The 23,457-nt window shown below is 40.1% G+C and overlaps 1 long non-coding RNA gene across 1 annotated transcript in view; it reads right to left on the reverse strand.

The window, feature by feature from the left end:
- Window positions 1-1,175: 1,175 nt before the first annotated feature.
- The window catches only part of LOC131592572 (uncharacterized), a 68,934-nt gene continuing 46,652 nt past the window's right edge, over window positions 1,176-23,457 (reverse strand). Inside the window, exons 2-4 of the long non-coding RNA XR_009280663.1 lie at window positions 13,604-13,738; window positions 11,258-11,297; window positions 1,176-1,384 (exon numbers count right to left, since the gene is read on the reverse strand). This is a non-coding gene — a long non-coding RNA (uncharacterized LOC131592572). The remainder of the gene's footprint in view (window positions 1,385-11,257; window positions 11,298-13,603; window positions 13,739-23,457) is intronic.

Raw genomic sequence — 23,457 nt, forward strand, 5'->3', positions numbered from 1 at the left:
TTCATTCCTCTCCCCACATTCACTGGACTAGTTTACTCTTAGGTAAAAATGCAAGAATCATAAACACAGGGAGTGGGCTGTGTGGGTGATTAAATACTTCTGTCCCTGGCTCATTTCTGTCAGCGTGCTGTTAAGTTACTGCTGCCCAATATGGGTCATGTAAAGATTGCATCTGTTGGATCTACATACACAGCATATTAAATAGTGTTGATAGCCTAAAAAGACTTAGCTATACATCTGTCCTGAGAACATTGTGATATACAGCCTGTGTGCTATCAGCCTCTTAGGGATGACTCACAAGGCAATTGGCAATACTGATGACATAATTGTTAGAAAATTATTAGTAGTAAGAGCTTTGGTTTCACAGCTGGTCAAAAAAGATCAAAGGAAACAATGTAAATGTAAAAAACATAAATATAAAAATATAAATATAAATGTAAATGTAAATGCAATGTAAAAAATTATGCTCTGATATGTTTAGATGAAATGTTGGATGAAATTAGGTGAAACATATCTATTTCAGTAAGAAAACACTTAGAAAAATGAAAATTAATAGCTTGGATTAATTTTTGACCTTATCAGAACAGAGTATTTTCTTATTTAATTTTTTATTACTTAGTTCTGAACTAACATGTTACAAATTGTGAAAGTGCATGTAACTTATATTTTCATGGAATTCAGGTCATCAAAGAAAGGCAACAATCTTGTTTGATATGACTGTGAGTCTGGTTGACAGGTAACTGTATTCATACAGTAGTTGACATCTGCAAGGCATCCTCCATGACAATTTGATTTAAAACACTTGAATTATAAAATTTATGGGGATTGTAATAAAGGGATTAAAAATCAACTTATTGATGTGCCTCAAAATGAAATTATCACTGAGAAAGTATTGAAGACTGTGCATAGCGCTGATTCTTGTCAGTTTCCTCATACGCCTGTTCATCATCATACAGTGTTTTGTAATTCATACACACAGATTGTATGGAGTATGTAATTCATACACATAATTTGTCATGGAGTCATCACCAAATTTTGAAGAACAACAAATGATATAGGTATTGGCATGCTGGGGAGCATGTTGCGAAGTTTAATTATATATTTAGGTTATTTTTCTTGGAGGATGAATTATTGTTCTGGATTGAGGCTGCAATAACTTCATGCTTGCAGGAGGGTTTTATTCTTTAATAAATGGTTGTAGCAGTCTACATCTAAAGCAACACCATGACTGTGTGCACACCTGAGTCTCCTGAGTGAGGACAAAAGACATGCCAGGGAAGTTTTAACTTTGGTGCAATAAAACCACTTCCCAGAGAAGGGCTGTCAGCCCCTTCACCAGGTACAGCCAAAGAGTCTTCCGCAGATTTTCATAGCACAGTATGACCTGCAAATATAGGTTAATTTTGTAGTGATTTTTTGCTTGTTTTCACAAAAAATAAACAAAAACAAACAAACAAAAATACCACAAACAAAACAAAACAAAAAGCTCTGAAATTATATTAAGGTTTCACTGTATGTTTTTTTCTGAATATAACATCAATTATAGTGCATGGCATCTCTGGCTTTTGCATGACCACATCTGCACGTACTTGTGGGGCATGGAAAGAAGTTCCATTCCCTGGATCTTGTAAGGACAGATATTCAGGTCCCCATCAGGTTCAGTCCTGTGATAAGAGCAATTCTAATGACCTGCTTTGAACTGGGATGGAGTCATCACTGCAATCCTCAGTGACATTTCAGTATAGTGAACTAATTTGCTGTTGTTGCTTTTACATGTCAAATTGCTCCTGAATATTTATGTATGGAAAACATGTCATTCAAAATAAGTACTCCATATTCTCCAAAGAACTATTATTCTATAATTTCCCAAAGAATGATTAAAGAGTAGCAAACAGACAATCTCTCACTTTTTCCTTCTATAGAGGTTCCTCACTAAAATGTAGATAATCATGGGAAGACCAAACCTCCACTGTAAGTGAGGCACACACAGGAGCTTTGGACGACTGAGCCACACACTGGAGATTTGCACAACAGTCGTACACAGGCACAGTCTCACCAGCAGTCTCAGCTTCCTCCTGCCTTAGGTTCCTGCATGACCCTCCTCTGCCTTTACATATATAACTATGCTTTCCGCTTCCTTTATTAAGAGACAAAGACAGGAATCTCTGCATTAATATTCTTTACCAAGTCACCACTTCTAGGTAATGATTTAAAAATTTGCCTTCATCAAGATGACAACAGTAGCACTACTGGTACTTGGGCTTCCTCTAATCTAGCCCCTGTCATTGCAGAGCTTGACTAGTCTCATAGTCAGATATTTTCTTGTGAAGTCTATGGCCCAAACCATTGTGTCTTCTAGCAGTCTGGAAATCAGAAACAGTTGTTTGAGATTATAGAGTCATCAGCTGGAACAAAGCTGTTTAATTTCCATCTGAAGTCTGGGTGCAACTGATGAAGGTTTGAGCAGAATGATCTGTGGTGTGTGAATGCTATTGACAACAGCAGAGAACAACACAGCTCTTAAGATATTCTTTCTTTGTAATGAGCCCTTCAAATCATGTGGCTGGAAGCAACAAAATACTGTCTACACAAAGGACACAGTCTTATTGCTTTTCCGTGAAAACCTCCTATCCAGTGATTGGCATGAGGCAGTCAGAAGAATTAATGAGATTTAAACTGGCAGGCCTTGGAATATTCGCCCCACAGGTGAATGCTTATCTTGGAGACCACAGCTCTTCCTTGGCTTACCCAAACCTGTCTATTTACAAAATAAAATTATAGATCTTACTTTCTCTTTCTTCCAACACAAAGTATGTTAACCAGCAGCAGAAAATTTTGCAGTCACTAGAGTCATGTATAGCATACACATATGTATATGGTGCATGTACTTACAGAGGTGTCACAAAATCCATGTATTATTTTGAACTCCATCCCCAGCTGAAATTCAAGGCAGAAGTGATGTACTTTTGTTCAAAAAAAGGATAATCTTGAAACACTTCTGAGACTCCAAGGGAATCTTCAGAAGTAGACATGTGAAGATTGACATTAGACTCCAGGACTAATGAGTGCATAGATCTAAGGTCAAGAGTACCTCAAGAAAAGGTCAAATGGGAAATAATACACCACAAGAATTTCAAAAATAGCAGTTTGTGGCTTACTCTTCAAGTCTCTGGTGTTTTCTCACAGTAAATAATGAGACAACTCCCCTATAGAACTTGATACCAAAGACTTTAAAGGTGTAAACACACACAAACCAAGCCTTTGCTTTATGACAGAAATGCTTCTGGTGGTAAGTCACATCAACATATGCCCTTTGCTATTTTAGTCAGTCTTATCAGCAGGTTTTTTGGTTTAGGTATTGTTTTTTTGTTCATTAGAAACATGTACTTTTACTGTCAGACTTGCTTGGAGGTTCTTTTTTAATTTTATAAGACTGACTACCTTTTAATAAGCACCTTGCACATATGAAGCGGAAGATCTCGAAGTCCAGCAGCTACCTGAAAGCAAGGAAGAACCTTTAAGATATTGGTTTTACATTAAATATATACATTACTACAGGTGGATGTGAGTCAAGGAATTTGGATTCTCTTTTCCTCATATAAATTTATTACATTTGAATTCTGTCTAGCTTATATATTCTTGTGTCCAAAGCTGTGAATTGAACTTAGATACTCTAAAGTTCTCCAGTCTTTAAAGATGAAGTGACACATTTATTTAGTCAAGATGCATACAGAACCCTACAACTTTCTGTATGTTTTTTCTCATCTCTTTCCCACTGTGTATTTCCTTTAAAGAACAGGGAAAATCTTTGCGCTAATCCTGAGGGGTGGGGGTCTCCCACTGCATGATCCAAGGGACTGAAACATCCCACTGAGCAAATAGCTGTTTCTGAAATTACTTATTGGTCACTTGCCCATGACATCACAGAACAGGTCCTTCTACTGCTAGAGTCCTCCTGTATAACTGTCTTTTTGCTGTCTTTCTGGAGAACTGTGCTGTGGCCAGGGACAAGAAGTGATGCAGAAGTATCACAGGTGGCTCACTTTCTATTGTCAAGGCAGGGGACACAAAAGACCAGGCCTGTTTTCTGGTCCACCAGGCACCAGGTGCCTGAGCACTAGGCAGTGCCCGCATAGAGGTACCAGCTACGCAGGAGGAGCACCACAATCCGTCACACAGCTGCCCAGGAGCTGGGACCTTGATGATCTCCAAAGCTGTTGTACAATACACATCTTGCACCTGATATCTCCTGCATAGCTGGGAACAAGAGTCCCAGAGGATGTCTACCTGCAAGGAGGCAGCTGTGTTGGGTCTATTCCCTATGAAGTACTTGTTAAGACAGTTAAGACAGTTAAGACAGTTAAGACAGAAAGGATCAGCTTGGATTACCTGGTGGTCTGGTGTTTCATTCAGATGTCTCATGGAGGAGACTAATCACAGCCCCTGGATGCTTGAAAACTATGGTTGTAATAAGTGCATCTCTAGTTGCTGATGTTTCACTGAAATTTTGTAAATAGGGAGATGAAAATGCTACAGAATACATGAATAACTAGACACCAAAAGGATCACTGTTTCTGGGACACTGAACTTTCTTCTGGACTGAGAGAAAGCAGAGCTTGAAGGGCTAAGTCTGTGTAGAAGATCAGTGAAGGAAGGTGTCATCAGGAAAAAGACCTCAGCTGGTTGCTTTGAAGAAGACATGACAAACAGACAACTGGCATTGGATCAAAAAGTGATACAAGTACTTGAAATTTCATCCTGGGATCAGGTTAGTTGGACTGAACTAGTGCAGGTAAAAGTGAGATTTTAGATTACAGGCAATGTTTATACTAATGATACAGGTGTGTGTCCAGTGCTTCTAGGGCCTGAACATTTGGGAAGTTTTCAGTGACTCTCTTGACCAGATGTCCAGATGGGACAAGCACAGATCCAGAAAAGGCTGATAAGGAAGTCTCCTGTGTGTAGCAATGCACATGTTTAATCTAAAGGGTTTGTGGAGAAAATCCTGAAGAATCATCAACCTGCTATCTAATATAATGAGGGGCAAAAATGGGAGCACAGCTGTTCAAGTTTAAGACAAGACTGAGGAATTTGCAAGAGCAGCATCTGTGCTTGCACCCATAGCTCTGTCCTGCAAGGTGTTTTAAAGAAAATTTGGTGCTGGCCCACAGACCTAGCATGTGTTATGTGTCAAGGCCAAACACAAAAACAACGGTTGGCTGTGAGGAGGCAACAGTGCCATCACCCAGAGCTCTTGTGCAACAAATTGCACAGAGCGCTGTCACTTCCCTCCAGCTGTACAGCTGCTGTGCAAGAGGAAATCAATAAAACATCATCTCAGACATTTAGACAGTTTGAGGTTGTGACCTGCCCAATCAGGATTCAGACACAGATCTCAGTCTTTGGGAGGAACAAGGGCATGTGCGTCAGCTGAGCCACAATAACGAACTATGTTTTCCTCAGCAAAAAGGATGGTGGTTTAAACATCAGTGAAACACATCTGACCCCACACATTTGAGGCTAGAAGTGTCCATACACTGTACTTCAGTTGGTGCAGAAGGACGTCTCCAGCACAGGAGTTCAGCTACACCTGATGTGTCTCCTATCTGGGTAACTCCATCACAGGGACATCAATCAAAGAGATCGTAATTGAAAGACTGAGTTATAAAACTGCCATTCTGTCACTGCTGCATGTCCATGTGGAAATACCAGGGAAAGCTGGGAGACACTGAGTGGCTTCCTATGTGGAGGATGCCACAGAAATGGGGCTCTCAGCTGCAGCTGAGAAGCAGATGTCTGCTGGGGCCAATTAGAATAAATCAGCAGCTTTGATGTCCACTTGTAAAGGTGGTTTTGTGTTTAAGAAGCACCACCTTGTCATAACTGTTGCTTACATATGCTTACATATGTACAATATGTGGATTACATATTTGTAATTGGTGACTTTTCTGGAGGATAGTCAAAAACAGAATGGCAGAGATGACATCCTCTCAGATGTGCTCCTACACACAACACAAGAGCCTTAACTACTGATGTTCTTTAATTGTTTTTACTAGAGCAGTTCCAGAATACTATTATCACCCTACCACACATTTTTGTAACCAGGACTCTGCAATGTGTATGATATATGACCTTCAAAACTCACAGAAAAGAAACCCTCATGCTCACATTTTTGCTGGGAGTCCAGCCCACCTAATGCAAGCAGAATTATTTGGATTCTGTAGCTTTACATATGAAAATGGAGCAGACCTATTGAAGTGACCTGACTATGCTGTTTATGTAGAGCTAGAAATGAGTAAATGCCTCAAGAAGGTTGTGCAGGGACTCCTCAGGCAGACCCATTCATCTTCTGAAGGTCCATTAGACACTAGACATGGTTGTTCAGTCCTAGTAGTCCGTTCTTTCCTGGATCATCCCTAAAGACTGATGCTGGCTAAGAACAGAACTGTCAGGAGGGTCATGATACTCAGTGTGGAAACAGTGTTGTTGCTTGTCCCCTCCTGTGTGTGTGCTGCCTTGTCTGGTCTCTAGTTTGGCTGAGGTACCTCAGTCACACTGAAGGTGTCAAGCTCTGTATGGTGTGAACAGGATGTGGTCCCTCCTTTCAAAAATATCAAAGTCTAGTGCAGTGGAAAATGATTAGAAAAGAAAACTAAATTTTCCACCAACTGTGATTTTTCATATGTGTGAATTTGCAGCTTTGCACAAGCAAAAGCCATTCTGAACTGCAGAGGTCACTTAACTATAACCCCTTGTAGAGGTCATTAGGAGGCTATTGCCATTTTTTATTAAAAGAGAGTTGATGAGTAATGTCTGCTATAAGTATCTTGACTGAGGCATTTACCCAACACTTTGCTGTTTCATTAACTTCTTGTTCCATTAAATCTTTGGAGCAAGACTTGTGCAGACCATGACTTGTACTTGGCACCTTTTATGTTTGGATAAAACATAAAAGGTGGGGTTTTTTTTGTACTGTTATTTTTGCCAACTTAACAGCTGTTTGCTAACTATTTTCTCAATCAGGATCCTTAAATTCATCTTAGTCCTTGGTTACTGCTTAAGCTCATGATACCTGGTTCCCGCCCTCATTCATTGACAGAAATTCTTCTGGCAAATTATGGGTTTTTTTTCAGTTTTTCAATAAACATGACACTGGTTCTTCAAGCAAATCACCTTCCTTGATGTAATTTTACTGTATTTGCTTCTCACATGATACACTGAGAAGCAAAAATTACTCTTAACAGATTTTAATCTCCTGTTCTGCATGCAATATAAAGTCCAGTTGTAGCCAAGTACATTTATAAGGACATTCCACAGCTATTAAAGTTTCATGGAACTTGTCATGAAAATGAAATCTTAAAGTCTGCATTAGCAGAAGAAGCAAATTTTAAACAATAGATTTGAGTTGGTTTTTTTTCCCCCAGTGTTTTCTTTCCTTGTGGGGTTGCTAAGAAGCAGAATTATTCTGTATGGAAATGCACACTGCCCCTGATCTTCCTCCCTTTTCTTCTCTGTTCAATCCTAAGCCTGCCATTGAATTTTGCTAATGGCAAGGAAATTTTGACAGTTTAATGGTGTCTCTCTGTCCATATATTGCTCTCAATATCTGATAAAACTTGAGGTTGAGTTTTTAGTTGAGGAGCTGCAAAGAGGGCAGCAAAACATCAAGACTGGGTCAAGCTGACACCTCAATATATATTTGAAGTTTGTGGTTTGAAACCTGTTGTGAGCACTTTGGTAACTGGGGCAGCTGGACAGACTGATGAGCAGCTTATCCCTTTGTAATGCTCTCATGTCCAGTAGCTTTGGTGGTTTTGCTCACAGGGATGAACAAAATTCTCCATTGATTTATTACTTGGTTCCAATAGCTTTTCAAACTTGATAATCAGTATGTATCTTATTTTCAAGACAAAAAAGGCAGCAGCCATTCCTAGAGGCAATGCATTATTATCTTGAACATTTTAGGTGCAGTAAGGAACAAATTATGGCTATGGTCCTCAGAGTATGCTGAATCAGAGTGCAAGTATATTAAAAATACTTCTAGAATAAGGAGGCTTGAAGTCAGGAGTCAATCACTGGCTACCAGACAGTGTCAAGAAACAATGGGCACAAAAACTTCACCCTTACAGGTTTTTTTACAGATTTTTTACAGATTTTTTTTTACAGATTTTTTTACTTTTTTTTTTTTTTTCAGATTTCTTGTGTGAGAGAGAAATTTGAATGCTGCATTTAGCCCCTTCTCATCCTGCCACATTGGGTCTTCCTGAGTATTAAAGTAACTTTTCTCAGGTGGGAAGAAAAATGGGCTCAGTCTTGGGATTGTTGCATATGGTCTGATTATTGACCAAAGGTTCCTGCCTTTGGTGATGGGACTATGCACAAGGCAGAGAAGGTTGGCATTTTGTATTTTTACTGCTCATAATCATTAAAAGGGATAAGCCCACTGAAATGGAGAGTCGACTATTTACAACTCTCATGGGAGTGTTTCCATAGCGTGGTTCAGTGTTTTATTGGTGTCCACATCAGTTTGGGTAAGTTTTACTTGTCTGATACGTCTGCTTCCAGTGTGGAAAACCACTCCATAAAAAAGTTTGTCTGATGGCTGTATCTCCCTCCCGTATCACACTTGCAACGACAACTAACTGGTTTACAACAGGCTTCAGTAAGTCCCGCCCCCCAGAGCCGTCACGGCTGCTGGAGACACTGCTATGCTATGTATCATTCTCCCTATGATGCCAAGATGATTTTTTGCCTTTTCTTTTATGTACCTTTTATGTCAATATCCTCAATACTCTTAGCATACTTGTAATTCCTTAAGTCTGATAACTTTGCATAGCCCTAGTATTCTGTAAGGCCAGCAGAGCAAACATCCTAAAGGCCTCGCAGCTGGAGGCTGGAAAACCCTACACTACCTTGAGAAACTGAGGTCCCCTCTAGAACAGATCCTGTAAACTAGAGATTTGGCCCATCCATTCCCCCCATTTCAAGCAGGAATTCCTTGGGATGAGGGGATATCATGGTATTCATCCAAGCATCTCATTAGGGCAGCTTTGTTAGATATGCTAATTTGTAAGGTCTATAAATTGTATATGTGGTCTATTGTGGGTGTGCATTTCAGCACATTCCACCTTGGTGAAGTGGTGCACCATAAGGATCCTTATTAAATACTGAGGAAAAACCCCTTTAACCTTTAACCGTGTCTGGCTCTCAATTTTTTAGACCAGAAAAAGGCATCACCTAGAATGCCAACGGTGTTTTCTTTCCTAAACTCTTGCAGCTGACAAAGGTACAGGAAATCACACAAGTGCTGCTTCATCAAGATAAAGATTGAGGTTCTGGCATGCAAAAGGAATGGCTGTGCGCTGGAAGACACACAGAGTACTGTAAGAGATGATATTTTCAAGCCTGACCTCTTATATGTTAAAAATGTTGGAGTGGCATTACAGGTAGGAAATAAATGTGAGGAAAGTAACAGTGAATAAAGTGGTGCTACAGCTCCTGCACCAGGGACAACCTGCTGCAGTGGGAGTGGGATTTTTCCTTGCATGTATTTATTAACACATGAAGATCTCAGAAGTCATATTGCTTAATGAGACAATATTTAATGGAGTAGACTGAAATATATGGAAAACTAATTTCAGCTGTTTTATCCAGGGAGTCATCGATAGGCTTATTTAGCATTGCAAAACTATTCACATCAAAAATAGTTTATACGTGGTGTTCCACTTTCTAATCCACTAATTTAGGAGGAGAGAATGTAAACTTCAAATATACAGCAAGAACAGATTGTTCAAGCTGTGACTATTGTACTTCAATAAAAATATTTCTTCTCTCTTGACATGTACTGAGGCTTCAGCTGTGGGGGAGAGAGGAAAAGACTTCAGATTTTTCCTGCTCATGTGCATCTTACAGATTAGATAGTTTGATGATTTTTTTTTAAACACTAATTACAGTAGATCTGCCAGGTACACTTGTGCCAATCTTCCCTGCAGACACTTACTGCCTGTCACCCACACCCACTCAGCTCATGTTTGCCATCATTTTGTCATTGCCCAACAAGCCCACGTGGTGTTTTGTGGGGACCAGACGGCTCACAAAACTGCCAACTGTATAAAGCCATCAGATCTACAGAAAATCCCTCTGAGTGCTAAGAAACACAGTTTTTGAGATGACTTCCCTATTTACAAGCGCTTCAGTTGTAACTGACCTTTCTGGCATTTAAGTGAGTGGTGGTTAGTGTGGCCATCTGGTTTCTTAGTATTCATGACACTAACACTTAAGGCACATGAGTGCTTGTGGAAAGTGAGTATGACAGTCAGAGGTGACTGAATATACATGAATTTTCAAACACAAGATTTCAGACATTGCTCTTTTCTTCCATGTGGGCTTGTGTTACTAACAAAGCAAGAGCCAGTGAATGTGCTGACCTCTGGGAGCAGCTTAACTGAGAGTGATGGAAATTCAGTTACTTTTTCTTAGAAACTTCGAAATTAAAATTAATTTTATTTTCTGTTTAGAAAAACAAATATGTTCAAATTTTATCTAACACATGAAGCCTAAGTTAAATATTTTTGAGTATAGTGTTTATTTTTTTCTATATCATGTGTCTTTTAATTTATTTGCATATATGCTCTGTTGTGTAAGAGTATATACAACTACTGACCCCATGAAGATATAGAGAAACAAAGCAATAAAAAGATTTAAAAATCTTCAGTTAACAAATTTGTTGCATTCCAAACAAATTCTGTCTTGAAAATATTATTTGAAGGATTATCAAATTTTTTTGGAATTGTTTTCCTCCTGCTGAATTTTCCTGGAACTTATGCTTCTAGGAAAAAAAACTACAAACAAACAAACAAACAAAACAACAACAGCAACAAAAACCCAAGGAGAAAAGAAAGAAAGAAAAAAGACATTTTCAGAGGAAAAGTATTTTAGATTAAAAAAAGCCTCTCAGCTTTTTACCAATTCTATCTCATTAGTAAGCTAGATAGAATGGAATAGTCTTCCCTATTTTCCCTGGTCATCCAATAATTCAGGTTGGTTCTTGCTTACTTAAAGTTAATACAGTATTTGTTTTCTTTGCTACTCAGAGAACCACTGGTATTTGCTATGGAAGTCCTGTATTATCATTTTATTTTTCCTATTATTAGGCAGCTACTTGAATTTAATGAGCGCTCAATGAAGTACACACATACACTTGCAGATGAAGTGCATTTGTCTTAAAGTCAAAGTGACTTGAATTTTAAGTTCTTACCAAGATAGGCTGAGCTGCCTTCCACATGTCGAAGTCCTGGCTGTCAAGAAGAGAGTGGTTTTTAGATAACAATGCAAATTATATACAAGACATGCATTTTAAGCACGGTGCAGCGGAAAAGTCATGTGGAAGAACTATTTTCTTTAAATTATTTTTTGGATGAAATTTCATGCCTGTTACCGATAGTTGAATAGGTACTGGAATTCAAATAATGTCACAAATATTTTTCATATACTAGCTCCATTTCCAGCTTCTGTATTCTCACTTCATATATTGCCTGTGATTAGAAATGCTCTATTAAAAAGTTTGCATGTCAGAAATCTTACAGCAGTTCACCTGAATGCTTACCTGTATTTTGTTGCCAGTTGTTTGCAGCTGAAGCCTGCAGTGGATGATTTTGATAAGGAGTATTGCATTAAATTCAGCAAACCAGAATAATACCTACTGTGTCCTGTATGTGAACCCTGTATTGGCGCTGCTGTGATTGGATGACAGTTACCATTGAGCCAATAAAGGTACAGAAGTGCAATTATGAAATAGCTCTCTATATATTCATTTTTACCTTCTCACATTTCTTAACAGGATTGCTTATTCTTAAAAATCCACAGGATTTTTATGCTGTGCACTTCATGTCTGAGTATATTTCCTTCCTTCTGTCTGTTTTGTTGGTTATTTGTTTGGTTTGGGTTTTCTTTGTTGTTTGTGCTTCTTTGTCTGTGTGTATTTAGGTTTTGTTTGTGGGTTTGGCTGTGTGTTTGCTTTGGGGGGATGTTTATTTAATTTTTATTCAAGTTTCATATTTTAGAAATAAAAGATTGTGAAATGAAGATACACTAAATACAAACAGTCCATTCATGGTACCATAAATCTCTAAAAGGACCAACAGTTTTCTGATGCCACAGAAATTACTTAATTACTTAATTACAAAATGTATAAGTACAATGAAGAGTAAAATTTCAATGTTTGGCCACATGGCACAAAGTGCTTAAGATGATGCTCTATTTGTAAACAGTGCATTATGTAGATTGAAACAATACAAAGCAATTCAATTAGAGATAGTATGACCTTTTACTGCTTAAGCTCAAAAGCAACAGAAGGAACCTCGCCTATAATGAACATTTAGCTATCTCTATTGCCGTTTTCTAGCATTATCTAAATGAACACGTCTTCTCTATATTGCAGATGGATTTGGACGTCTGCAGCCTTTCAAGAAGGAGAGAGCTGCCCTCTCTCAGCTCAATGTTCTGAGTGCTGTCAAGGAGGTCATACATATGCTCTCACTAATATAATGGTCGCTTCAGTTTAACCATCAAGATATTGATTTCACCCTTGGGAAACTACCAAGCTGGGCGTCATTAAAATAACATTTGCCACTTCACAGTGATTGTGGTAATGCAGTATCTTCTCTGGTGCACCAGAGAACAGCATTTCTGTCTCACTGTGGTGAAAGTTGTGAAGGTGCCTGCTGCAGGTAACGATGGTGTTGCATGCAATACTTTCACCTTAGTTTACTTGTAATCAGCCTAGACCAAGATGTGGTTTATACCAGAAACAAAGAGAAAGTAATTTAACAAAGTTCTACTCACTTCACCTAAAGAAAAATATTTGTAATTTATGCATTAAAAGTAATGAGTACCATCTGATCAAGATCTCAGTTTTGATAAAATGCTATGACCCCTTCTAATCATGCTGGTAAACTGGCTCAATTATGACTCAGGAAGTTCCACATGCACTTCCTACCCAGCAGTTGAGTTTTACTACAAGTCTCTAAATCAGAAATACAATTTCCTATATAGGCTTTAATCTAAAAAAAAAATAAATGATACTGCTCTTACATTTGTTTACCTTGTACTAGCTTTATTTTAAAATGTCATTGTTTGCACATGCAGTATGTGGTTCTAAATAATATCCTTTAGTACAACAGATACAGCCCATAGTGTCAGAAAACAGCTTGTTGAGTGCAAGAGGCCGTTAAATTTAACATGAGAGAAAAGCAGCTTGCTGTACAGCATTGCACAGCCTTCAGGTACAGTTACTGAGAAGCTCTCAACTCTGCGAGTTAAAAAATGGGAAGAAATTAGATAGGGGGATAAATTACAGGAAAATAAGAAGCAGGGGGTGGGAAGCGGCCCTGAGAAGGGTCTGTGGTTAATGGCATGTTTAGTCACGCTATGCCAGCCACCTGGATTTCTGGGAATTTAATCAAGTTCCAGAAAACCTGGACACTTAGTTGGTTAAGCTCTGAACCACCCCAGCAGCATTTGGAGGTGTGGAGGAGGTCAATGAGTGCCCTTGGTTCAAATGTGCAGAATTGCAGCAGAGTAAGGGGGGAATTACCGAACTCACCGGGTAAACTCATCAGAGAGACAGGAAGGAAAGCTCTCATCCTTCTGGAAATCCCCAGCTGAGCACAGAGCAGGGCAGCTATTCCTCTAACTCGCCAGGACAAGGAGACCATATATGTGCAATGTCTTGCGATCACTGTTAAAAAAAATATTTCCATCCCACCCCTCACACAAGAATGTTCAAAGCAGGAATAAACTTTTTCCAATTATAGCATTGCCAGCTTGTTAGGGCTGTGTTAGGGACTGGGTGCTCCAGATTTCCAAGGGAGAGGAAGGAAACTAAGTTCTTCTCCATGGGTTCCTGTGGATCTTGACCAGCCCTGCAATTATACTAGTTAACTCCTGAGCTTTGAGTCATGGGCCAACTAATTCCTCTCAAGAGGAAACCCAGAGCTGATGAACAGAATTGTAGCATCATAGGATGTCAAGGGCTTGGACCTTAAAAATAATCCACTCCCAACCCTTCTGCCATGGGCAGGACCACCTCCCCAAGTTACTCAGAGCCTTATCCAATCTGAACACTGCCAGGTTTGGGGCATCCACAACCTCCCTGGGGATCCTGTTCCAGTGTCTCTTCACCCTTACAAGGAAAAACTTCTTCCTAATATGTAATATAAATTTCCCCTCTTTCAGTTTTCACCCATTACACCTTGTCCTATCACTACAGTTCCTGCTAAAGAGCCCCACTCTGGCTTCCCTGTAGGCCCCTTCAGATACTGGGAGGTTGTTATGAGGTCTCTGTGCAATCTTCTCTTCTCCAGACAGAACAGCCCCAACTTTCTCAGCTTGTCTTTGTAGGGTGAGGACTTTGCTCTAGGATCTGCTCTACTTAGCCAGTGGGGATCTGGAACTGTGCAAGGGTTCAGTGCTCTGCCCACAAGTCTTCCAACATTATATGTGTAAGTTGTGGGCTCCCCCACATCCTATCTATGCATGAGACACCACTGCTTTCCTGAGATAAAAACACAGTTCTTGTGGGTTGTCAAGACTCCTTCATTAAACATTTGTCTTATCTTGAACTGGTATACTAACAACAACTAGCATGTTGCAGGGGCACAGAGGGGCAAGCTGGGGCTGAGAGCTCAGAGGCATCCCAGATGCCCTCAGGACTCCATCATCTCCTACCAGATGGCAAAACAGTTTGGCACAAGGTACAACCATTGTGATAAGCTGTGTCAGATTGCATTTCAGAAGTTCAATGCAACCTTTTCCATCAAAAGGTTCAATGCATCTTTACACAAATGTGCAAGCAGCACTCACTCTGATGAGGAGATTTTCACAGTACCACTGCTCCTGTACCATGTTCAATGTCCATCTAGTCTGGGCCTGGGGCTCTGTCTCAAGCCCAACAGACCAGGGAGTCCAGTTGCCATCTCCATGTCCTCACCCCTCAGCACTAAAGATGAGGAACCAGAGGAAGTGCATCCTCACCATTGGGACTTTGTTCCCCCTGACTCTGATGAGGTGGTGTTCCAGAGGGAAACCAGACCTCTGGGAGCAAATGAGAGCTGCTGCTGGGTGAGCCAGGCTCAGGATCATTTGTTAGGGTAACTACACTTGCACAGATGGCAGTGACACTTGCCTCCCGTCTGAGAGGCAGATCCTTGTGACTGGATTTCTAGAAATTGTTTAGCGCGGTCTTGTTATGGCCTACTGACTACAGCATGGAGCATATCAGCAGCTCCTGCCCAAAAATAGGTAATCTTTACTGTGCAGTGTGGGTACAGAGACTTCAGAGTGGCATTGAAAACATATATCATCTGTGTAACCACAATGTATTTTTTCTATTTTTATATCCATTAAGACTGTATTGTCTGACACCTTTTCCATGGGAGTGACTTTTAAACGTGGTGACTTCTAAACATGGTAATGTTGTTCCATTGAGGCTCTCAGCTCCCATCCAGTCACCTTAGACATGGTGTTCCATTCTTCTAAACTTTGCATTCTAGGTTGGCAGTTTCACATGGTTAATCCCAATGGTACCGGACAATGGTGTATAACCCCAAATCTTCCCTTTACAGGGAAAAGGCCACCATAGGTTGCAATTAGAACTGAGATTGTTTAGAAAGTGGTGATGTGTCCAGGAAAGCTAAAAGAAAGAGAGGTCTGGAGATCTGTGGGCTGCAGTTAGACCCTATCTGATGGTACTCCTCATTTAGGCTTGCCCCAGGCTCTTCCAGGCTGAGGCCAGCCCAGGGAAGATCTTCTGCCATCATGTTGCAAAATTTTGCAGGTGCAAGTGGGGCAGGAAATAGTTGAGGATTAGCTTTGCCAGGGAGCAAAGGTATGTGAGAAGGTGTGCTGCCTTTTGTTGGTGTGCTCTGGTGTGACCTAGTGCAGAGTGCAGCACAGACGGTGAGGAGTGAAGTTCAGGGGAGAACTGGTGAGTGAATATGAAGGACTCTGGAACTGAGACCTCAACAAAGTTTGTTCTGAGTTTTGCTGCAGTCACTCTGCTCCAGAGGGGCTGATCATATAAGCCATGAGCTCCCTCACCAGCTGATGGGAGGCTCCCTTCATGACTCATAAAGGCTGCCTAGAGGTAACCTAAATGTCTCTGTCAGCATCAAAACTTGGCTGCCAGGCACCACTATTGCTCACAGCTTGTCATTTGACAATGTAGGTTCTTCTGAGTCTGATTTTCTAATAAAAGATTCTAAATTTGAACATATTTTTTGCTGGCAGGTAGACATCCAAATGATAGTGCTGTCCAGGGAGTAACTCATGACTAAGTCTTACTGGAATTCACAAGGTTTTCCTCCTCCTACTTATTTAACTCTGTAGCTCATTGTCACACATATACCCTGAGCATACTGAATACAAAAAAGTGTGGAAAGCACAAAGAGAGAGTGATCATCGTATCAACTGCTTTCATCTGCTGCTGAACACCTCCTCATAAGGGCCCAAGAAGGGGATGTGCTTACAGCTGGAGTGCCTATGAGCCCAAGGTGGAGCACACATCCCAACTGGGACCCTGTAGCTGGCTAAGTCAACTGTGCCCAGACAAATATCCTCATTTCTGGATGCTCTGAAAGAAAGCCTCTCTCATCAAGAACATTATCTTGTCATCCTGCAATATGGGAATGATACCTTTTCTCTAAACTAGTTATTTGGAAGAAGAGTTTAGACTCCTAAGACTGGGACACTGCTCATTCACAAGTAAATAAATCACCTCTTTTTCCCTGGAAAGCTTTAATCAAAAAACCTGTTTCCTTTCCAACTCTGCTATAGATCACCATCAAATCAATACGGTAAAATAATCCCTCCAAATTCATGTTTCTCTATTAAATATGGGTTTGACCATTTCCCATTTTGTAACAAAAAATGCACACCAAGGCTGCTGTGGATAACATCTATTTGATTTAGGTTGGTCTGAAGTGAATTATCAATTTTGAGAAAGAGGCCATGTATTGTAGCATTGTTATTAGCAGGTAGAGGGGGAGGAGAGGCAGAAGGCAGACAAAAAGAGTTATATCTAGTAGAAGTGGCATTCTGGTCTTCTGGGTTTCCTGGAGTAGAAGAGGAAGTCTCAGGAGCATTTAGCTATTTGAGTGAAAAGCAGGGAAGACTGGATTTTTTTACAAAAGGTTCCTAATTTCACCTCTTAATTAATAATTGATATTATCTGGGTGTTAATAAAGCAAAAAACCCTCAAAAACAAACAAAAAACCCCCCTACAATGAGAAAGCTTTGAAAAGGATGTCTTGAAATCCCATCACTCCCGCCTATTTTTACTGAGTGTTTTGTCCTATGTAATCTCACCATCTCATTAGCCCTTCACTCATTCTAGTCTCACTAGTCTGCAGAGTATTCTAGACTGCATTTTTGATGAAAAAAATTAGAAATTCCCTGCAGAAGGGAGATTTTTTACTATTTGTTAAGGCACAGATTTGTTCCCAGGGTCACTGGGATCCTCACCTAGAAGCTGTGTAGCTAGGTCCTGTAGCTGTCAAGACAGTGGTGACGATGTGAAGAGAAGTTACCCTTGTCTCTAGGCTGGCAATCCCATGGTATGGAGTCTCTACATGGTGCTGTAACCACTGTCATATCTGAAGTGCTGAAGTGCTGTCAGCAGTCTGTTTCACCAGGCAATCAAATCTCCCCACTGGATCTCCACTGCACAGGCACTGAAGAGTCACCCCTTTGACAGAATAAGGCTGTCTTTCATTCTTGCTTTTCAGCTGCAGGTCTGAGTGGCTGCAGCTCAGCCCCCTCAGGGAAGGCTAACATTTGACACCTTCATAAAAATGGCACTGCACTCTACAGCAAAAGAAATGTTCCTATTTTCAGTCCTACTCCTTCTCACTGAAAAGGTGGGGCCGTTGACACGCAAAGGCAAACGAAAGTGATATACACACGTTAATTATTCCTTTGCTCACTTCTCTTTTTCTCAGAAAGCCTCTTACAGTATTACATTTTTAGTCTCAATAATGTTTGATGCCAAATCTGATATGGACCTATGGTATGACTTGTATACTAATGCTTGGTCCAGATCGTGTCATTGGTATTTCTCCTCTTCATTGCAAAACAACATAGTATACTTACATTTTCACTTAAGCACTTAAATGACCTATAATTTCTGCCTTGAAAATCTTGTTCAAGGGGGGCTAGACCTTTTTCTGGAACATTAGCTTTCAATCTAAACCCTTCTTTAAGACCAACTCCTTCCCTTTCATGCTGAAAATACATCATTCAACACTTCTCTTTCTACACAGAGTATTTTTGGGCTCCAGAACTGAAAAAATGTCAAGTGAATAAAATCATGGGTCTCATACACAGCCCTTCAATGGTTAAGTAGAGATAATTCTTTAGTGTGCTGACTTCATCCCTTTGGGCATCCCCTCAGACATTTGGTGCACTCCGACTTTCCTTTTTCTGATGCAATGCAGCCAGTGTTATTGAAACACTCCATCGCTGATTTACTAATTAGCCTTTATTACCAGAATTGGTCTGACCTTATCTGCATTCAGTAGTATTCTTACTGGCTCTGTTCCTCCAGAGCATTCTCATCTATTCGCATGTCCAATGCATATTCAGGAGCTTGATTGGGTTATGAGTCAGAAGATAAGCCCGTCTCCCAGTCTCCAGCTGGAGCTCCTGAAGCTTAGCTGTGATCGGCAATATTCTTTACAGTAATTGTTATTTTTTTACAAGGTGGTTTGGGGGATCAATATCTAAAAGCAATAGAGATATTATTATAATTTGCTGGACATTTGTTACCGTTACCAAAACTATAGACTATACAAAAAATTTTGCAGACATAGAAGTGCATGTCCTGAATATTTTTTCCCGCTGCTGGGCACAGGGTGAATGTCAAGAGTCTCCAGCATGAGGTGAACAGTGTTTGGAGATTAGGTAAGTTTTTTCTGCCATGTACTTCTTGGTCTGACAAGGATCATGAAGGCTGGTGGGAAGCTGCTGTCCTACCTTTTACTTCCTGAGCAGCTGTGCCAACAGTGCCATGACATAAATAATCAAGATCACAATAACTTAAACCAAGCACTAACCAACCCAGGAAACCTCTCTGATGGAATGGGTATGCTGCAGCCTTCCACAAACATGCTTGTTTGCTCACCAGCTTCAGGTGGTGTGCAGGAAGTCTGGCCAAAGCTTCGTTCACCAGCAAACAGCAAGGTCACACCAGATTATGGATTAATTTAGCTGAAAGGCTAGGGAAGCCAAGGAGTCCAGCCAACAAGAACGTGGGTGCTATCAGAAGAGTTGTGTGCAGAGCACGTGGGAGACTGCTGGTGCTTGGAGATTTCAAATAGGCAAAAGAGCAGAGTGTTTCTCTGAGAGGGTCTGATTTGTTAATTCCATAGAACTTGTCTGATTTGTTCAGAGATCTGAGCCTGCTGCCTTAGTGGACCAGCGGCACCCTAAACAGTTCTGGGCCAAAGCACGAGGAATTATGTGTTGGTAAATTGCTATTCCCACCCTGCACTTCAGTAATGTCACCACATTAGTGTGGTAGCTTGTCAATATTAATGTTTTGCTGCCCAGACAAAAAGTAGGAGGAATTCCCTTCATTATATGACTGTGACTACATTACTCTGATCACAACATGATTTAACGCAGAGATTCGGGAAAGAATTGATGTAAGACATTTTTGCAGTGGAAAAGGAAGAATTTCCCACAAAGTGGGAAGTACTTCTTCCAAAAGGCTCTCTGCCTTTGGCTTCCCCTCCCCCCCCCCCGAGACAGATGCACTTAACACTGTTTATTATGCTCAGCATATTTTTAAGCACAATGCATAATACTTCTAACACACCACCACAGATAAACTTGTGTCATGTTGTCTCCCATGTCTGTAATATAGACAGAGAAGACAACTGGTGCATGGACTATACTGTAAGCAAAGAGGAAAATAATTTCCTTGTGAGGCATTGTTAAATACTGACAGCATATAATTGCAGTTTTGGGCAGGCTAGAGCATATTGTAGTATTTGGAAGAACACCTGGAATTTTCCCCATAGATTTTGTCCTAATAGAAGATGGTGCTGTCATTACTCATTCTCTTTATAAAGCTATAGCAATTTGGCAGTCAGTCCCTCAGTTAAGGGAGAAGGGGACTGTGCTCTTTGCTCAGATGTAGCCATTTTTCAGGAAAATACAGCTGACAAAGACAGAAGACTTCCCAAAGAGTACACAAATCAGGGTCAGGAAAAAACCCAGAAGTGCTCCCAACAGTGATATCTAAACTCCTCAGATGAAGAAAACAATCTTGTGGTTGTGACCAATATCCTATTCCAAAGCAGAGGTCTTTGAAAATAGATGAATTTATTAATTCTTTTGGCAAAATTATTTTCTTTTGATTGTGATGGAACAACTAAAAAACTGCAAGAGGCTGATTAAAAAAAGAGAAAGTAAAATTGAGAACTAGATGCAGTATTAGATGGTGGGAAATGCCATCACCTGCAGCAGCAGCATCCAGAAATGGCAGACTGCAAGGCTCCATCCAAAATCTTAAAACACTCAAAAGGCACACTCAGCTTCCCAGAGACATAAAGCAATCATCTATTTTTTGAGTGAGAGTAGTCAAAAAAAGAGAACAAGAGACTGATCAAATTATAATGAAGGCAAAAGGACTGACTTGAGCAAGGAGCAGCTTTAAAACATGAAACAGTTATTGCTAGATTCCTAACCAGAATGAAAAGCAATGGCATTCAAAGGAAAATGACCAAAGCGGCCATATAACTCCACAATGACTTGGGCAAGTCTAGTATACAACCTTCCATTTGAAGACAGAACAAAGATAAGATACAAAAACCAGCTGCTGCCAGAATATGTGGTGGCATAAACAGGGAAAACATGCCCAAATAGAGAGGAAAGAAACTGCAAACACTCTGAATGTCATGAGGAAAAAAGTCTACAAAAAAGGGAAACAAAGGAACAAAACCACAAAAACAAGCAGGCATCCAAGGAGTGACAACTTGCACATACATGAGCTCAGCGTAGCACAAAGGAAACCACCAACCACAAAATGCACAAATGAACAGAAGATGTCTCTAGATCTCAGTGTGGCAGCAGATGCAAGAGAAGGGCCAGAACCACCAGAATACTTAAGGTTTGAAGGGTACTCTGGAATTTATCTTGTCCAATCCTCCTGCCAAGGGGGCTGGAAAGCTAATTACCATATGTTTGGATTTTTATTTTTTGGTGGGCAAGAGTATCTTCCAGACCTGTTATATGTGATAATAAATAAAAGAGTTTGGCTATTATAGGAGCTGCTGCCATGACATGAGCCAAACAACAGACAACAGGAGTCACAAAGATAATGGAAAAGCATATCATGTCATCACAGAAGCCAATGGCTGGATGAGCAGCATGGTACTTCCTTAGAAATCAGGCAAGCTATTTCCCAGAGACCCTTAATGCTTCAAACAAAGTAATAAAAAGACAACATCAAAGGTCTGCAAAAGGACACATATAAACTGAGTTGACAACAGCAAAACATGTTGGCAACAAGCGCCAACAATGGATATTAATAAATGTCATTAGAGCTACTTTACTATATTTGGTGTGTCACTTAGTTGATAGAAATGGCAAAGAATGACATTTGGGGTAAAAACTGAGGGCAACTTTCAATGTTACCAGAAAGATATATAAACAAAATTCCTAGGAAGTCGCATCATAGCAGATGATGTTCTGACAGCATAGATGCAGTCACTGGGGGAAGGCTGATGCAAATCATGGCAGAAATCCCCACTGTCATTTGTGACCATTCAAGGATGCAGGACTGCAGTTTTAAGTGGTGTCACTGAGCCACTGACCACATACGGTTTGTGACCTGGCCTTGGGAAGGCAGAAGTAAGAAAACTCAAATCCACTCTAAATGGATTCAGTCAGTTTACAGACTATTAACTAGCTAAACTAACTTTCCGTCTTTCCACAGAATCTTTAGGTGAAAGTAAACTTTCATGGTTACTATTAGAGAAATTACCCGTATGGTTACTTTGATGTAGCATAGTTATGTCACATCTCAGACATTAATTACCCACCCAAAAATATCGGCAAGTGTACAGAAAAATGTGATAGAGAAGACACCTACTTCAGAAGTGGCAGTAGTTACCTTTTGTATTGAAGGCCACATTGAAACAGGGGCTTTCGGGACCATGTACATATGAAAAATACATAAAAAATATGTTCAGCTTGTCCAAGCACTGTGAACCTTCAAAGAGGTGACCATGAATGACAAGCCTTAAAAAGAAGACCTTACTGGAAGCTTCTGGAAACTTTCATCACATGCTATTAATACTGCAGAGCTGGCACTTGTTGGAATGCGACATTGGTGGTTGGGTTCTTCTTCTCTCTTGGACTGAGATTGATGAGAGAGAGGCTGTTTTCTCTTGTTCAGACTTGGTTGTTAATTCTTCTCTTGTCTATATTACATGCACTGAGATAGAAAGGTGCAAAATGGCTAAAAAAGAATTTCTTCAAGGCTTTTAATATGTCTATTTACCCAATTAATAAATGCCAAGTAAATTACTTTTCTTAGTGACCCAATGACCCAACACCTGTGTGCTGCACTGCAGCACTTTTTATCTGATCATTTATTACTACCCAAAACCCCTTAGAATAAGAACATGAAGAAGAAAGAAGAAGGAAGAAGAGACAACACCCTAAATCCTCCATTTTATAATTTGTTTTTTAAAAGACCTTAAACTTTAAATTCAAACTTTTTCACCTGGTGATTTAAGAAAACTCTCTAACTTCCACTCCTAGTTTTTCTGTTTAACTTTAACAGTTGTTTCCATGGTGTTATATGAAATTCAGTGCTTTCTGAGCCAGGTATCATAGGTAAGGGCACACACTGTACCTCTGACTCCAACATCTCCCCCTTCTGTTTGAACTAAGAGCACTTCCTTAGCAGCCTTGTCTATCATCTGTTGGATCAAATTAAGTAGACAAGGTACAAACACCAGGAGAATTATGATAACAATTAATATGAATATACTTGTTATTGTAAGTTCTCTCTAAGATGGTATAAAATTCAGCTATCTAAAGAAACCATTCAACCATGACCTTTTTTAAACTTTGAGTTTGGGTATTTCTTTCACTCATGTCTATGCGTTAATATGAGGAAATCGATTGCTACTCTGTTTTGCAAAGTGGCATGTCTCACTTTGAACATCAGTTAACCAACCACTCAAAGCAAGAGAGGTGGACCGAGATTGCTTGCTTAACCAGCAGCTTAATTTGTTTGTTTCAAGGCTTCTGCTGAAACTACTTGGTGGTGAAAGGAGAGTTGCTATGAATCTCTGTCTGAAATTCCATGAGTAAACTTGGCGCAATGAGCTGTGAATTGACTGACAAACTTCTTCGCTCTGCGACTCCCCTCTCTTATCATTTTTA

This window comes from Poecile atricapillus, chromosome Z, assembly GCF_030490865.1.
Source record: "Poecile atricapillus isolate bPoeAtr1 chromosome Z, bPoeAtr1.hap1, whole genome shotgun sequence".
NCBI classification, from domain to species: Eukaryota; Metazoa; Chordata; class Aves; order Passeriformes; family Paridae; genus Poecile; species Poecile atricapillus.